Raw genomic sequence first — 16041 nt, 5'->3', positions numbered from 1 at the left:
ATAATCCTTATTTCACAGAATCATAGAATGGCTTTGGGTTGGCAGGGTCCTTAAAGATCGTGTAGTTATAACCACCTGCTGTAGGTATAGACATCTTATACTGAAACCAAGGCGCTCAGAGCTCCACCTGAACAGTTCCAGGGATAGGGCATTCACAACTTTTCAGACCTAGCTGTTCTCATACCTCACCAGCAATCACGCTAAAGATTTCTTTTCTACTTTCTTTCAGTTTAAAGTCATTACCCTTGGTCCTGTCACTACATGTCCCAGTAAGGTCCCTTTCCATTTTTCTTGTAGGCTCTTTTCAGATACTGGAAGGACACAATTAGGTTACCTCAAAGCCTTCTCTTCTCCAGCCTGAACAATCTTGATTATCGTAGAGTTATCTCATAGAACTCTGATTCAACTTGGTGGTCATCCTCTGGACTCATACCAACAGTTGATGTCCTTGGTGTGCTGGAAAAAAAAAATTGGCATAGTTTATGACAAAAGTTAAAGTAACTCAGGAAAAACCCAGCTTCTCATTATCAACACTGAGACACTGGCTTTTTCTTTTGTGAAACATTCAAAATGCTGTGAAAATTGACTGCAATGTAATTGTATTTTTTAAATAGAAGTATATTTAGTAGTTTTACATCATTACCATTACCAGTTCATTATATTTTTGTGTCTTTTTTTTTCTTTTTTCTTAATGTGGCTGGAATAATTTTATAATTGTGGAACAACTTTGAGGCTGCATAGTGTTGTGAATGAATGGTTAGGCCACTTAAGGAATCACTTTCAAAAATAGTAGCAAAAGTAGATTTTAATAAAAAATTATGAAAGCATGACTTAACAAAGTACAGACAAAAGAAAATTGGATCAGAGTCAATTAAAAATTATTTGTATGGATACCGAAGAGATGTAGGACAATAGAGCAAAGGATAAAAGAGATGCTCTGTGAAACGTGCCACAAAACAAGTTCTAACATTGAAAGCTCTTGTTTTCAGGTATTCTTAGAAAAAAGATGATTCTCTAGTGTGGGAAGGTGGCAGATGTACAATATTCACACCAGGCTCTGCAGTGTTCTCTACAGAGTATCATGAAAAAATCATACACTTTTCAGAAATACAAGGAATAAAGAAAATTCCTAACACATTCTTCTGATTCCGGCTATACACAATTAACTGCTTATCAAAGTCTTCTTCAGAACTGTCAAGGTCCTTTAGGAATGGTATTCTCCAATTTAATATTCCACTAAAATGGAAACCACATGCTGCTTCTCTCCCCTGCTCCTGTGGGAGACAAAAGGCAGAGACCACGGGTTGAGATAAGAACAATTTACTGGAAATAGCAATGAAGATAAGAAAACAAAAAGTAACAACAGTATTAGTAGCAAAATCATGCAAAAAAAGAAGATTCACATGCAAAAATACTCAACATGGACCACAATCAACAGTGGCCAATGGATTCCCTACCCCGCCATGCTTTTGTCCCACCCAAAGCCATGGCCTTCCTCCCAAAAGAGACAACCTCTTGCTTCTATCCTCGGGCAATGACATGCACTGGTATAGAATAAAAACTTAGACATGCTCATGTGGGTCTAGGCTCTGCCACATTACAAGTACTGCAAAAAAAATTTGCTCTGTTCTGGTTGAAACCAGGACAGGGAGATAAGTGAAAAAATACAGGTCTGTTTCTCTTGGGGATGTTTTTGTGAGAAGAAAAACTGCAAAAATTCTTTTTTTTCCCCCAAATTTCTTTGAGCCTCTGTGTTTCAAAAAGTACTTTAGTCAATGTGTTTTTGTTGAAATTAAATCAATATCATTCAAGAATGGATTTCTTTTAGATATCACTCAGTTCTGCAGCTAGTTGTTGCATTCTCCAGTCCCAAGGTGTGGGAAAGAGTCCATAATAAAGATTCCAAAATAATGCTGAAAACTATACTTTATTAAACATGCTGGAAAAGTAAAAATACAATTATTTTCAGACAAGAGTCATAATTTTAGCAGTTTGTGGTTTTTTAACCAAAAAGAAGTGCAGTTTGGTGAAGATTTCTTACAGCCTACAGTTTTAAGCCCATTTTTTGTGGAATTTTTCAGGTCAGGCCATTAAATAATGAAATAGACAAACTTCCTCTTCTTGAAGCAAGGAATTTTAACAGATACATATGAAATCAAAGTCCATACACATAAAAAATATTAATATAATAATATAATCATGTTCAATTCTCCAACATTTCGTGAAAGGACAATAATTTCTCAAAAAACATAAGATAAGAGAAAATAGCCTGAAAAATTTTTAGAAAATGTCACTTGGGAAAAGGAATAGAATATTCCTGAAAACAGTTTTAGAGTCATGTTATTTAGAGTCCCATTGCTATAGTTTTTAAATTAGCAATTAGTTTCATTTCAGCTTACTCAGTCATTGGGTTGACACTTTTCTCAAGTTGCATTTGCTCCAGTGTTTGTACTGAGGTAGATAGTTTTAGCCTGTTTCTGCATCATTGTTTGGATATATAACACTGTAGACAAATAAGCCTGTAGGGCTTTAATAGGTTTGCATTTTTGCTTCAGTTGATGAAAACATTAATATTAAGAGTGTTTGCAGAACTTGCATTCCAGAGTTAGACCCATACAAGCATAGGAAAAGCAATTCAACACCAAAGCTAAGGAACTCAGAAAAATTCTAGATATTTTTTAAGATCAAATTCAGGTCTTTTAAGTCAGCCTTTTCATCTTATGTATATAAAATCTGGTATTTAAAACCAGGAATTCCTCAAAACCCAGGTGCTGGTACTTATTAACTTACCTGCTAGTGAGCAACAGAAAGGCGTTGTATTCTGCAGGACATCCCTAATAAAGTATTTGTTCTGGGTGCCAAGGTATCAAGTATTTCAAGTCAGCTCCTTGGCTTTAATTTTCTCATGGAGTCTGGAAATCTCTGCCAATATTTCGCTCTATAAAGGGTTGAAGCCTTAAGAATTGTAGTCTTTGTGATTTAATTTTTCAAATTTAGAGTAAATATGTATGATTAATAATCTGAGATTTCATTTTGCTCTCATCTGATTTCTGTTGGTCTGTTCTGATTATGCACACAGCTTCATAGTTTAAAGGGAATGCTGGATAAAAAGTCTACCTTCTTCTATCTCTAAGAGCTTCATTGTACATTAAATAATTAAATGCTAACTGGAAGTTGAAAAGTAACGTGTATGAGCATGACTTTTCCCCAACAGTTACATCTTTGATTTGGGAGAAGTAACACTTACTTCTGTGGTACACTTAAAATAAAATATGTCAATGTTTTTTAAATCTTTTCTCTATCAGCTTACATTCCAAGTCATAAAACTAATTGGGTTTGCTTATTTTCTTTGTCTGAATAATCAACATCTGTTGATTATTGTTGATTATTATTAGTATGTGTAGTAAGACATCATAAATTTAACTATGTGGACTTAATTATTCTTTTGGATAAAATAGTAGAAGTATTGAAACTCTAATGTGACATTGTCTAAGTAGGGGTCCATGACATATTTTTCAGAAAAAGAGAAAAACGGTTAAAAAAGCAGGATATTTTTAAGCTACATTTGCACAAGCAGACCTATAAATAATGAAGCTCTAACTCTGAACTCTTAATTTTTAGAAATTCTTGTATTACAATGATTGTTCTCTGTATTCAACTTTTTCCATCTATCCTCCTAATAAATTGTTTTCACAATTCTTTAAATCCACAACATAAATAACTTCCAAATATATCCTTGCAGAAAATAAATAACCTTCAGATTATTGTAGATTATGTAGTCAAATTATATTGCAGTCCTTTTGCAAACACACTATTTTCTCCTTGTGCTGGGTCTAGTTAGGGGAAAGAAAATAATGAAGAAAACATCATTACACTTTTGATAGTCTTGTTCTTACTTATTCCTTATGGTGCCCTTTACTCTTCCAAAACCAGCACAGTTGTTGTGGAGACTGTAATTTCTTACACAATTATTATCCTTCATGATTTATTTTTGACACATGGGAAGATTCATGATGTGTGCCGACGGAGTTCTTTAGCGTGCCTTCAAGGAAGGCTCAGAAAAGAATTTTTTCACTCCATCATAGAATAATCTTCTCTTTCCCTCCTTCCTTATCAGAATTTAAGGATAGCTATAACTACATCGCTAAATATATTTTTATTTAAAAACTTGGAATGTGTATTTATGCTTAGTTCCTGCACAGAAAAGTTATCTCTGAGAAACAAGTGCCTTTAGAATTAGAGTCGTACACTACCAACAGCCAGAGCAAGATTTGGTTGAATGCTGATTAGGTCCTAGAGGCTAAAAAGAAGCTAAAACCCACAGGATTAAAGTCAGAAGCATATTTAAAGTTAGAGAAAGTAGTATATATAAATACAGTAATAATAGCAAATTATTTTTTGCTATTAGAGCTCCAAATACACTGGTGATCAGTCAGAAGGTTAATTTTCTAAACTTATGTAAGGGCTCTTCATTCCAGTCCATGGCAATGTGTGAATGCCTGTTTCCTTTCACATCATTCACAGACTGACATTCCTTTGTAATTTGAATATATCCAAAAATATAATGCGGTTTTGTCTATGTCACTGCGTCCTCTCAGTGACTATCCAGTCACTGCCCAACCAGCCCGACATTCCCCCATGCCCAGGGGGTACAGGAGAGCAGCTAGGGCTGTTAACCCTAAATCAGAGGAGAAGCTGGCAGACACGGGTGGAGGAAGAAAGGGTCGACTCTCAGCAGGGGTAAACCCAAGGTTTATTTCAGGGCTCAGGGGAGCTCCAGCCCTCAAAGGAACATGCTGCAGAGAGCACAGACTGAGCCCCTGCACCAGGCTATAAAGGTGGGTGGAAACAAGGGAAAGATACATTGAACAACCAATAGGGGAAATGGGGGGTGTGTAAACCGGGGAGATGGACATGAAGGATCACATATTAGGAAGTACCTTAAGGGTGGGCCCTGACCTCTGCCCAATCACTCAGCGCCCCTGGAGGAAGGTGATTAACAGGGGTCCAGGTAGGAGACTAGGGAATGGTTGTGCAGACATAGGGAGGATTGCCATTGGAGAGGAGGGGAGTAAGTTGGGGCAAACCATTATCACGAAAGAAGCAGGGGTACGTAAGTGAAACCATTACAAAGTGAGAACAAGGATAATAAAACTCAATGCAACAAACATGGATAACAAAACAAAATACAACATCTCCTTTTTGTTTTAAAAAAAGGAGACTAACTGAAGGTCTTAAAATGATGAAAATTCTGTTTGAGGTTAGTATTCGGAGTCTGGGTAAAGATCTGTGAACCACGGCTGATTCACAGGGGCAGACTCAGCCCACAGTTCATCTGTAGGAATGGAGGGGATAGTCACCTCGTTGATTTCCTGGCATGAGGTAATATTTGAAATGAGTCTACAAATCAATCTCCAAATCACTCCAGAGCTGATTAAAATAAGTAAAAGGAACAACCGAACTGAAAATACAGACTTTAAAATCGACCCAGCCCAGCCCAAGAGTCCCCATCCTTTAAAAAGTCCATCCATCCTATCCACAGTTTCTTTTTTAATGTCGTTTGTCATCTGCTGCATTTTACCGATAATCTTGTGGACTTGGACATCCTCAGCCTTGGATGTTAGGTTAAAGCAAGAGAGTCACTCAAATTCTTCACAGTAGTTGTGAAGGAGGAGGTAAAAATGGCTGCGCAATTTTGAATTGTGGCCTGCCTTGTTATCTCCTTGTCTGATACGAGATCCAAAAGAGCAGCTGATGTAAGATTTGCCTGTTTAGCTATCCAGCACTCTAGGTGGGCCAATTCACCTAGAGCTTTGGCCACAGCCACCCAAGGCAAAAACACAGGGTGACTGCGACACCTTTTGGTTTTGACCAATGAACGATCTTGGAGTCTCAATTTGGATACAAGTCTTTAAGGTCTCTTTTAGGGTGTGCCGAATTGTGAGTGTTATTTTTAGTTTGCCAACTTAAAATTTGAGTCTTGTTGGGTGTAAACAGGGTCAGTCGTCCAAAGGTTCAGTGACCTCCGATTAGGTGAGAGGGGATGCCTGCCCAGGCTCAGTCTCCACAGATCATAAAAATATCCTGGGGAAGGGATTGGGGTTTGGAATCAAATGCAGAGGCAGTAGGTGCAATGGTGTTGCACCAATTTCCAGCTGTGTTATCCTTACTTGGTATTGTAAGGCAGGTGTAGGTAAGATTTATCAAGGGGGTCTGGGGAAAACATAAATTGGACATAAACCAAAGTGTGAGCAGAGCAGAATATACTGAATTCTAGGGGCTTGGATTCTGAGAGGTCTAATTTGGGGAGGAGATTTCTCCAAATAAATTGAGGATCAACACCAGGGGGACGAATGACTTTCTGGGGAACAAGGGATTTAATGTTATCAGAAAGTGGTGGAGGTAACTTATCTGGGCTGGAAGGGATACCCACAAGGGAGGTATCCATAGGGTTGGACACAGAGGAAGTGGACAAACAAATATGAGCCTGGTTGAGTGCTCTGGCAAGGGTGCTCCAAACATTTGCCTGAGGTTGAGGTACAATCAATGTTTCAGCTGGACGGATGGCAAACAGTGTGAGGAACAGGAGGATGGGGCTCATCGTGGTGACAGAGGCAGGCTGAGTCCGGATGAAGAGGGAGCACTAAAAAAAATTGACAAAGGGAAAGGTTAAAGGTAGCATTTGGGTAAAGTACAGTTTAAAAGAAAAGGGTCTGGTACCGCTTTCTCCTCCAAGCGGCTTTGGCTACTTGTGCCGTAGATTTGCTAGGTGACAGTTTCGGGACGTAAGGTTTTACCCATTTTGAAGAGACCCACCTCAAATCTGAGGGGGTAGACAAGCATGTGTATCCTCTCCCCAGGTTATCATCTCATAGGGTTCTTCTGTTTTCCATGTTTCAGGGTCTTTAACCATTACTGGTGGTCTGGCTTCCAGGTTGGTCTGACAGTTCTCCCTGAAATGCCTCGCAATTGGCTGGGTAAGGGTCTCATAAGTGCAATTAAGAAAATTCAGGGTGTACAGCACCTTGGACAAACGGACCTGGGAGGACTTCATCATCTGGTGTTGTTGGTAGAGAACCTTTTTTACACTCTGGTGGGAGCTGTCCACCATGGCTTGGCCTGTCGGGGAGTAGGGGATGCCGGTCTGGTGCTCTACTCCCCATTGTTGCAGGAAGCTCCTGAAGTCCTTGGCTGTGTATGCTGGACCATTGTCAGTTTTGATGACCTTAGGGATACCCAACGTGGAGAAGGCCTGCATGAGATTTTTTTCCTTCTCCTGTGTGAGCGGAAGCGCAGATGGCACCAGAGAAAGTATCCACAGAGACATGAACAAACTTAAACCAGCTGAAGGATGGGACGTGGGTAATATCTGTCTCCCACACCTCACAACTCTGCAAACCACGGGGGTTTGCCCCTGCACTTAGGGAAGGATTCTTGTTGACATGAGCATGTGGCCACATTGGCCAAGCTTTTTCTCATGTCAGATGGAACTGACGAACCAAGCTGGCTGCATTCTGGTGGAAGAGCTGGTGGCTGATCTTTTGTGGGAGATGGCCACGGGGAGGAAAGAGATGGAATGCTACGGGAAGACACCATTGTGTAGATCAGGGCGAGAGACTTCCCATGATCCTTTGTTTGTTCATGCAAATGCATGTCTGTCAATTGATTGCTGTTCTTCCCCTGGTTCCAGAAACTTCTACCCTTCCTGTTCCCCCATTGACCCTTCCTGAGAATCTACTCCCCTCCCCTCCCTCACTGGTTGTCATTGGGTTACCCTATCCCAGCTCCTCCCTTCTTCCCCAATCCCATTGGCTTGTTTGTACCCTAACCCCTACTACCTTCCCCCAGTTATATGCCCTGGCCCCTCCCCTGTTCCTGGCTTCTCGGCTTGGTCCCCTTTGGCAGAGGTCGTGCTCCTGTCTGCTCTCCTCACCCTTACCCCACCTGGACTTTCCTTCAGACCTTCCTTCAATAAACCCTGCTGGATCTACCAAGCATGGAGTCTCCCTCTCTGTCTGGTCAGGCTTTGTTATTGCATCCGGGCTCGAGTGCTAGGTGGGCTGAGGGAGCTGGTCATCCGGCTCGAGAGGGGATCGGTGTCAGGAAGGCAGTCACCCCGACAGCACCTGCCCACGGGTTTCCGCCATCTTTGCCTGCTGGAACATGTCTGGGACTGGAGCCATCTCGACTGGAGAAGCCAAGGCATCAGCTTTTAGATTGCCCTCAGTGATGAACCCCAGCAGGTCAGTGTGTGACCTGACGTGTATCACAAAGAAAGGTTGCTCTCGGTGGGAGACTATTTTCACTAATTTTGAGAGCAACTCATACAAAAGGATGTTGGCGACTTCTTGCAAAATTGCATTTTCTGTCCTGGACACTATACCTGCAACATAAGCTGAATCTGTAACCAGATTGAATGGCTCAGATAACCTCTCAAAGGCTCTGACGACAGCAGCCAACTCAGCTACTTGAGGTGATCCTTCGACCTTGGTAATATCAGCCTCCCACCGCTGAGTTTGAGGATCCTTCCAAGTCACAACTGACTTGTGGGGTGCTCTGAATGTGTCAGTGAAAACTGTCAGTGCTTTTACAGGTTTCTGCTGGGGTAGGCTGTCAATTGTCTCTGCCCCAGCACGGGAAAAGGTGGTTCTGGGCAGGCTGTGCTTTCGAAGAAGGAGTCTGGACTCTTGCTTTTCGGTCTTGAGTTGAGTTTATTGTTCCTTATCTATAAAGTTTTTTTGTCTGTCCAGCCGAGGTCTGATCAGCAAGACAGCCAAGGGCACTCTCTCCCGCCTACGGGGCGGTTGTCTCTTTTATAGTAAAAACTACGTATAAGATATTTACCTTCAATTTCCAATACTTTTCACCCTTGTTGGCAAGTGCACTTTCACTATGAACCAATCCACACATGCCAACATCATCCTGAACATGGATGCCAAGGAGAAGAAAGAAGAAGGACAGGGCACGCCCAAATCCCTCCCTCTTGGGACTCCTGACCCCCATGTAAAGGATTCCAAACCCCCCTGTACAACATACAAAACCCCCCTGTACAGTGCTCTAAAATTTTTTCTTTCACCCTGTGATTCCTAATACTGTGCTACTTAAACTTTTGTGGCCTGTAATTCTTCATATAAGGTTGGCAATTTGCTCTATGAATTAAGATTGAATTTCCAGGTGTCTTTGGCTTCCTCCAGGGTCTCTGAGCCCCTGCCAGGGCTTTGAGACATACAGGGCATCCAAAGAGATGCTCTGGGTTCCGACAGGTTTCCTGCTCTGAATACTTTTTGGTGACAATGTAGAGTGCACTTCGGAATTGAAAATTTTGTGGGCTGGTCGTTTAATTTTGAAATTGGACTGATGTAGCAGTCCAGTGCAAATTGCTGGGCTTCATTTTCCTGAATGAAGCAATTGCTACAACATTGCCTTAATTAGTTGGCCTAATTCCAATTTCAATGGAATGTGAATGCACTCAAAGTCACACCCTGCCAACTCCCTGATGTGGACTCTGGCTTTCTGGATCAGTTCTGCCACCAGCTCTTGTTGCCTTTTCATTCTTTTGGACTGGTTGTGACTGCGTGTAGGAGTGTAGGAGTGCTCCCTAATGACAGAGTGGCAAAGCTAGCCTTTGCGTCCCAAAAAAGGAAAGAAGCCCAGAAGTTTCTCTCAACGATTAGGTGAAAAGCCACCTCATAGGACCTCAGAGACTTCACCAAAAACTCGGGGTCATCTAATTGGATAGAAGCCAAAAAGTCCCACCTGGCCCATCAGGTAGAAAAGAGGAGAACAAAAGAACTAAGAGGCTTTTGTGAAGGTGTTTATACCAGGGGCAAACCGCTGTACCTGGCTCAGATTTTTCTGTTTGTTATTTTGTCTTTTATTAAACCTTTTTGTTTGTAACACTGCAGCAGAAGCCATCCTGCTCATTATTTTGCCTCCAAAGGTAATAGCTAAGCTATCCTTGGGTGTGTTAGGTTCCCTTTTGAGGGTTCATAAGACCTGGCCCGAGAAAAAGAACCTAGCAACTGAGGAAGACCCACTCTATGATCAAGAGTGGATCCCTCTGGTCCTGGTCCTTCTTCCTTGTCTGGGTGATCTCCCACTTTAAGATCACCCCATGGAGGTGTGATGTACAATGAATTTGAAGGGCAGGCCCGGTTGACACCTACCTGACACCAACCTGGTTGTCTCCTGGACTCTCTCTAATGCAGTCCTCGCCTCCTGGGTAAGGATCCTAGGAGAACTAAGCTCCTCTCCCCCTTTCAATAAATTGAAAAGGGGGCTACATCTTTGGTTGAAATATCCAGCCAAGGTCTTTACCCTGTTCAGTGACCTGCACAGGTGGTGAACATCCGCTAAGGTCTTGATAGAGTTCTTTATTGTAAATTTTTGTGAAACAATGGTCCACTTGCTGATTTTGAGCCCCAGATACCTCCAAGGTGGCATCCATTGAATTTTTTCTTCTCGAACCCTGCAACAACCAACACATTGATTGTTAGGTCAAGCGCATGGGTAAGTATGTCTTTGGTTGGGGAACACACCAGGATATCATCCATGTAGTGCAGGATGACGGAATTTCCCGCATCTACACAGACCGGGGATAGCAAGGAAGAGACATACCACTGTCAGATGACATGACTGTTTTTCATTCCTTGTGGAAGAAACTACACCACTACCACGTCAGTGGTAGTGCTTTCTGGGGGATTCTTGGTTGATGGTGGGAACTGAGAAGGCAAAATGCGAGGCATCGTCAGGGTGCAAGGGAATTTGGAAGAAACAGTCTTTTATGTCTATAACTGCCAAATTACAGTTTTGGGGGAGCATCGTTGGGGACGGCATTCCTGGTTGGAGAGAGTCCATATCTTTGATTACATTGTTAATTTGGCAGAGCTCATGGAGGAGCCGCCACTTGTCTTTTATTACAAAGACAGGTGAATTCTACAGTGAGGTGGTTTCCACGATATTACATTTTCATAGCTGCTCCTCTACGAGCTCCTCAGGTGCCTTCAGTTTTTGTTTGATGAGCGGCCACTGCTCTACGCAGATTGGAGAATCCAATCCAGCTTCTGAATAGGGTACTTTTCAGTGGCCGCCACCTGAAAAACCTGGGGAATCTCCGGAATGTCAGTTGTGACTCCCCACTGGGCCATCAAGTCTCACCCCCACAGGAGATCCATATAAACATGAATGGGTGTACTGAAGCCAATGGCCCATGTGGCTCCTCAGTTTGTATGATGCTCTTTGATTGTTTGGCCAGTTGAATACCCTACAAGTGTCTGACTACGTTTTGCAGCTCCCAATGCGATGGCCACTCCCTGGAGGGAATGATCGTCACATCTGCCCCGGTATCTAAGAGGCCTCAAATTGACTTGTACTCCCCACCTCGACGAATTCCGCATGAGATCTTAGGTTTATCTTTTCCCAATACCTGAGTCTAGCAGACACTGGGACAGTTTATTTTTGAGGGAGTCTATTTGCTCCTGGTCCCAAGGAGGCTTAGGCACTGGGATGGCCTGAGCTATTATTTGAGTTTTGGGAAGGTGCATGGGTGGGTGAGTGCAGTGAAGCCAAAGAACAAACTGCTCTGGGTTTGATGAAATAAGACCTGGACCAATGTTGATTTCCTGGGGTGTGTTTCTTGTGTCCTCAAGAACAACATACTTATGGTCCGGTTGCTGGTACGACATTGCCCAAGTACCTGGCTGCTCGGTGTCCACTGCAATAAAATGCCGGTCTCTGTTCCTTAGGTGAAGAGGCACCAATCTGAATGTTCATTTGAAGAAAAGGTGGTTAAAATAGGTTTGGTTCGGTCATGGTATTGTCTATTTTGAGTCCTGTGCGGTAAAAGTGTCTGAATCGGCACAGGTAGGTCCTTTATATCACAGTTTTTGATTTCTTCCTCCCTGCCTGTTAGAATTGGACCCACCCTACTTTTATCGTCGTGCAGGGAGTGATTACACTCCCCTTCTAGTTTATTGATGGGTTCCCTGCTGAGGAATCCAGACCTTTCAGCTTATTTTTCTTAAACTCCCAAAACTGCCTCTCAACAGGGCAGGCAGGCATCCAATGCCCTAGCTTTCTGCAGAGGTGGCAAGGTTGGTCAGAGTTTGAAGGTTTGTCTGAGTAGTTTGGATGTGTTGTGACTGGTTGATGGCAATTTAATGGATCTGGGGTGTCCACAGTTGCAGTTCTCCTTTGGGTCTTCAGTCTGTTGTCGTGGTCAGCAGGTGTAATGGAGACCTCTTTGGGGCATACTTCCAACATGGACTGCAGAGTTGGCAGTGGATCCAGCAGTAAGCTTATAATTGCGGCCTTTTTGTTGACGTTCTGCCTGGCAATTTTGGTAAGGACGTCCAATCTTATATTTTTATTTTGAATTTGTAGGTCCACTGCCTTGCACAGTCTTTCTATAAACTTTCAAAATTACTCAGAAGGAGACTGCGGTTTTTTTAGGTAATTGTCAAAGGGAACATCTGGACGCAACCCAAAATACTCTTTTTTCAGCAGCTTTTACAGTTTCTTTGAGTGCCTTCCTAGGAATCATCTCTGCTTGTTTGGCTCCCTCTGCCCACTCCCCTTCCCCGCAAAGGAGTTCTGTAGACAGTACATGCCCATTAGTATCTGTGACAGTGCCAACGTTTTCCCACAGCGCCAGGAGAGAGCCTTGAACCTCCTTTCTCCAAGCCACCTCCCACAAAATAAATTCTGTGGAAGTCAGGAGGCAAGAAAACAACTGCTGAAGATCAGCTGGGGTCAGATCGCTGGCAGAAAGAGTAGCCTTAAGGAGTCCCCTGAACTATTCACTGTCCCTACCAAATTCCTTTTGAGCTTTACAAAGCTTTTTTGTGGTTTAGTAGGAGAACAGGGACCACTGGGAACATACTCCCCCTCCAGCAAGAGGGGTGTATGTAACTGGAGTGGCTGAGATAACAGGCAGTGTTTCCAGGTTTTGGTTCCCAGAACCACTCCCTCCAGGACTCAGAGCATGAGAACTGGAAGGTGGCAAGGAGGGCGCAGTGGGAGGGGAAACATGAGGGGCATGTCCCTGAGGGGGTGGAGCAAGGGGTGGGGCAAGAGGTGGAGGTGGGAGGAAGATGAGGAGGAGAAGAGGCACTGGAAGAGGAGGGCTCAGGGGAAGGGTTGATGGATAGGAAAGAGTTATTGGGTGACCAAAAAAGGTTATGGGGAGAAGGAGGGCAAGTGGCGGGAATAGCATCCGCCATTTTCCGCCCTTGGGGACACATTTTGAGGAGGATCAGGAAGATTGAAATGAACTCTGAGTTTTTGAGATGGGCTTTTTCAAACTGGGGGAGCTGGGGGAAGGGTAGAATCCTGAGTAGTCTGGCCACAACTACTCAGGTTGGGGCCCTGTGGCATCTGAGGGAGGAGCTAGGGAGTTGGAAGCAACCCTGTGCCAAATGGCAGGCTGTGCACTTCAGAATGCCCGATTTAGGGAATCAGGGAGAGGGATGAGGGCTAGGAGAAGTGGGATTTGAAACATCTTTTCGTGTTGATTCCTTCACCCCCAAATTAGCTTTTACAAGATTTCTAATTTGCATGGCCAATGGAGGAAATTTTGCTAGAGATTTGTTTTTTGACTGGTTTTCTTGCATTAGTTTGCTGCCAACAAGATTCAAAAAATCTTAATTGTTAATTGTTTCAGGTGACACATTGGAGAAATGAAGGAACAACCATCTGACAAACTGTTTAACATTCCCTTTAGAAAACTGAATTCCCCCACTCTCAAGGAGACCCACAACTTGGTATAAGACCCCTTTTTGAGGCACACACAGCCTGGCACCCATTGTGGCTGTGATGTGAAAGTGTGTGCCCTAATATAAATCACCAACAGAGGGAAAAGATTAAAACAAACACCTGCAGCTGGCAGCCTGCTCGGAAAACTTGCTACTGAAATAGCAGAGATGGCACTCCCTCTACAGAGAGAAGCAGAATTGGCTCTCTTCCCAGGGAACACAGGAAACGCAGACAGGACAACGCCCGCCCCACAGAAAGAGGACAGAAGTAAGAAAGGGGTGAGACTTACAAATGTAGGCTGGAGAAGAGGGAGATCCCAGTCAATGTACTCCACCAGGGACTGACCCCTATGGTGCCTTCGAGGCTACCAGTCCTGTCTCCAAGAGTGCCACCCACTACAATGGGTCTGCTCCCACTGGGTAGCTTGCCGGACAAGAGACAAGAGTCAGTCCAAGGGTAAAGCCAATGAAAGTCCCCCCGTCTCCTCCGTGGGGTCTGGCAGTGTCCTCAGGCCCTATGTTGGGTGCCAAGCTGTCGCCGTGTCCTCTCAGTAACCATCCAGTCACTGCCCGACCAGTCCAACATGGTCGACTGCCGGGGACACTCCCTGTGCCCAGGGGGTACAGGAGAGCAGCTAGGGCTGTTAACCCTAAATCAGAGGAGAAGCTGGCAGCTGGTGATGGAAGAAGAAAGGGTCGGCTCTTGGCAGGGGTAAACCCAAGATTTATTTCAGGGCTCAGGGGAGCTCCAGTCCTCAAAGGAACATGCTGCAGAGAGCACAGACTGAGCCCCTGCACCAGGCTATAAAGGTGGGTGGAAACAAGGGAAAGATACATTGAACAACCAATAGGGGAAATGGGGGGTGTGTAAACTGGGGAGATGGACATGAAGGATCACATATTAGGAAGTACCTTAAGGGAGGGCCCTGACCTCTGCCCAATCACTCAATGCCCCTGGGGGAAGAATCTGGAAAGAGGGGAAGGGAGGCCGAGTGATTGACACGGGTCCAGGGAGGAAACTAGGGAATGGCTCTGCACACATAGGGAAGATTGCCATGGGAGAGGAGGGAAGTAAGTTGGGGCAAACCATTTTTGAGGAAGAAGCAGGGGTACATAAGTGAAACCATTACAAACTGAGAACAAGGATAATAAAACACAATGCAACAAACATGGATAATAAATAACACACCTAAGCCTGTGAAATTTGAGTTATTTAGAATTTCCCTTGATTTATCTGGGTAATGGACCAAGCCCTTACTCATGTTCTGCTATGTGGAACTACTGTGAGTTCTTTTTAAAGGGATGCTCTAGGACAAAATTAAGTCAAATACTCTATCTGAGAATCGTTTATTGGTAACAGAAAAAGATGTTGCTGTACTAAAGAGGAGTAGAAAAGACAGAAAAGGAGAAAGTTAAAATTAAAAGGGCAGGAGAGAGAGAGAAAGAGGAGGAAATAGCAGGCATCACCATCACAAGGTTGAGGAGTGCCATTGATGTTCAGCCCAGGGTGTGTGCTCACTGCTGCCGAGGAGCTCGTGCAGCTCCCGGAGATGAGCAGCACCACTGGCACAGATCCCATGTGATGGGTAGAGAATGGACAGATGGGTGCACAAGCAGGAGGCGCAGAACCTTTGACAGGGTCACAGCAGGGATCACCGCGGTGGGCTGGATTGGTGGAGCAAGGTTAGAGGCAGGTGGCCCAGGCAGGAATGCAGGGATGAAGCAGGCAGGGCGTCGGACAGGAACACTGGGAGGCAGGGCAGGTGATAGCTGCAACAGGCAAAGGGGAAGGGCAGGACAAGGCTAAACATGAAGCTCAGAGGTCAGTCGACGTCCAACCAAGCACCCAGAGAGAGGGAAGACGAGCAAGGGAGGCAAGCAAGGGCCTGTGAGAACAGAACAGACAATAGGCAGGCTGGGGCCAGAACAAGAAGAACAGAAACAGGCTACAGCTTGAAAAGCAGCAAGAAGACCAAAAGACCTCAGAGTTTGTGATGCAGTTACTTTTATGCCCCCTCACCCCTCCCAAGGTCTGCCTGCTGATGGGAGACCATTGGTCCGGTCCAAGTTTCCACTGCAGTCCATTGGTAGACCTTTTGCAATCCTATTGCAGAGCCTTTGCAGTGGGTACCTCGTGCTCTTGGTGTCCTTTGTGGTCTCCTGCTGTCTGCTTGTGCCATGTGAGATATGAAAGGGCTGCCAGGCAAACCTTCCCAGAGATGAGGCTTTCTCCCATCTTCTCCCAGTTGCCTTCTGCAAGTGGCAGTTGGACAACGCCTCCTCCACATAC

This window comes from Passer domesticus, chromosome Z (assembly GCF_036417665.1).
Source record: "Passer domesticus isolate bPasDom1 chromosome Z, bPasDom1.hap1, whole genome shotgun sequence".
Lineage (NCBI taxonomy): Eukaryota > Metazoa > Chordata > Aves > Passeriformes > Passeridae > Passer > Passer domesticus.
Note: the sequence above shows the minus strand (reverse complement) of the source record.